Source organism: Nycticebus coucang, chromosome 14 (assembly GCF_027406575.1).
Source record: "Nycticebus coucang isolate mNycCou1 chromosome 14, mNycCou1.pri, whole genome shotgun sequence".
In the NCBI taxonomy this organism is placed as follows: Eukaryota; Metazoa; Chordata; class Mammalia; order Primates; family Lorisidae; genus Nycticebus; species Nycticebus coucang.
In genome coordinates, this window is record NC_069793.1 from 5,566,923 (window position 1) to 5,569,963 (window position 3,041).

A 3,041-nucleotide genomic window follows, 5' to 3' on the forward strand; every position below is an offset into this window, starting at 1 on the left:
GATGAGTTTAAAACCTCCAAGGCACTGGGATTTCAGGTGGACACTGCCGAATGACGTGTCTGAAATGTCCAAAGAGCTACAGGAAAGAAAATTGAAAACGTGATGATGTGGCAAGGCACCATGAAGATAAAACAGAAACATTTCGAAATTAGGGCTCAGTGGCTTGGACTTCTTAGTCTTGGCCAAGATGTTGGAAAGGCTGGATGAAACAGGGAGCACACCCCTCACCTTCTCAAGGACACTTCCTTAGGACCCATTGTAAGCAACTAGAAACCAGGACACAGTGCATGAAAGTATGGTTTTTAACACCTTGTCAACAGGCAGGGCAGGACTGTGACCCTCGGAGAAGGGATACATGCAAGGAGCCTATAGCCACCCTGGTGTCCTGTCGGGAGGCACACTTTCGGTGAGAAGATGAAGGTGGGGGGCTGGGTAGAGCACGGTGGCATCCAGGGCTGAGGAGACAAACAGGGCACAGGGAAGCTGTGACGTGATAGTAAGATAGAGCAGGTTCCATACAAGGGAGCCCCACTGGGCTGATGGTAATAAGAGGAGCCAGAAGACAAGAGAAGTAACTCTAAGACTGGGAAAAAATGATGGTCAAATGGACCTCAAGTAGCAGATACACTGCCACCCAAGGCCAAGGGCGGGAAACGGTGCGTCTGAACCAAGTCACATTGGCAAATTTACTGCTCACTTCCATGGATGGATAGATGTGTAATAGACAATGTGTCCAGGCAATGGCATGTTATCTAGCCTTACAAAAAAAAAGAAATCCTGCAAGAGGTGACGACATGAAGAAGCAGAGGACCTTATGCTCAGTGAAGTAAGCCAGTCACAGGAGGATGGTTACATGCAATATTTAAAGCAGTCAAACTTACAGAAGCAAAGAACAAGTTTATAGGAGCATGTTGCTACGTAGAAAACCTACGGTACTGTATCATCCCACCAATAAATCCCACCCAGACTTCCTAAATGTGTACAAGGCTCAGATGCCAGTAGTTTTAATCATTGCTAATGTAAGATTACAAAGGAATTACTTTTTTCTCTATTAATGATGTTGAGCTACATCATCTTAATACAGCCTTATTCCTCATTTGTGTTATTTGATTTTTTTATTATTTCTTTTATTTTCACTTCCCTCGTAATGTCAGTTGCTTTGTTAGTGATTTCAAAGTGCTCATTTGTGATAAGGATGTTCATATATCAAGCATTGCAATCAAAGCCCTGGCCAAAATACCATTTTTTTCTTATTTATTTTATTGAGGTGTTTTATTTTCTGGTTGGACAGAAGTTATGTATTGAAATATAATTATGTTCTGTTTCAAAAGAAGGAAACAACAGAAATTTACTAAATGTAGAATATAAAAGTCTGAACACAATAATTAAGAAAATGCCATGAAGGCTATGTTAACCAGTTCGATGAAAATATTTTAAGCTGTATATAAAACCAGCACATTGTACCTCATGATTGCATTATTGTACACAGTTATGATTTAATAAAAAAAAGAAATAAAGAAAGAAAGAACAGAATGGGGATGCTGAGAGGGGAGAAGTGGGGCTTTGCTAATCAGCAAGTATCAATTTTGGTTCTGTGAGATGGCAAAGTTCCAGGCATCAGCTGTATGCCTCAGACAACAACAACTGAGTGTACAGTAGTACAACAAGGATTACACACTTACAAATCTACTGAGGGAACAGATCTTACATGAATTACTCTTACCACACACAAAAAAATTAAAATAGAATTTGCCACTTAAATCATATCTCCACTGAAAGAAGTACTAATCTTAAAAAACTGGGAAGAATTTGATGAACCTGTGAGCAAATCTAAACAAACATTGACAGTAAAGATTCTGTTATTATGATAAAAATACATAATTTGAAAGATACAGTAGTCATGCTGCATAAAAGTAATAAAACAAGAGGAAGAGCATCAGAGGTAAGCTTTCTGATTCCTGACATTCTTCAGCAACTGAATGGAGATTTTTAATTTACAGTTTTAAGTCAAACATGATTGTGAAAAACACAAATTAATCCTCCAAAGATTAGAAGCTTATTATATAACTTCTAAGGGGTACAAAAGGAGTAAATTACATTCAATTAATCTGATACAAGGTAAAAGAAAATAATAATCATAGGAAATAGACCATAAACAGAGGGATGGTAAAAAAACATTCCCATCATTAATTACAATAAATATGACTTCACTGAAAGCATAAATAGAAAGAGACAGCTTGGGGTGACGCCTGTGGCTCAAGGAGTAGGGCGCAGTCCCATATGCCAGAGGTGGCGGGTTCAAACCCAGCCCTGGCCAAAAACCACAAAAAAAAAAAAAAAAGAAAGAAAGAGAGAGCTTGTAAGGACTGACTGGAAACACAAAACCTAGCTGCCTGCTGTTTATAAGAGACTCTCTAACACGAGGGCCAGAGAGATCGAAGCTAAAGGGTGAAAAATATGCATCAAGCAAAAACCAACCACAGGAATCTAACACAGCTACATTAATGCAGAACTAAATGGTCTTTATGATTAAAAAAAATGTATTAGAGGCAGACAGGTACAACTTGCCAAGGAGATGTTACAGTGCTCCACTCAGTTAACATTTAATAGTATGGCCTTAAAAAATATTTAAAACAGCTAGGCACAGTGGGTTATGCCTGTAACCTCAGTACTCTGGGAGGCTGAGGCGGATGGATTGTTTGAATTTAGGAGTTGGAGACCAGCCTGAGCAAGAGCAAGACTCCATCACTACTAAAAATAGAGAAGAAAGGCTCAGCACCTGTGACTCAAGCGGCTAAGGTGTCAGCCACATACACCTGAGCTGGCTGGTTGGAATCCAGCCTGGGCCCACCAAACAACAATGACGGCTGCAACCAAAAAATAGCCGGGTGTTGTAGCGGGTGCCTGTAGTCCCAGCTACTTGGGAGGCGGAGGCAGGAGACTCCCTTGAGCCCAGGAGTTGTTGTGAGGTTGCTATGAGCTGTGATGCCATAGCACTCTACCCAGGGTGACAGCTTGAGGCTCTGTTTCAAAAAAAAAAA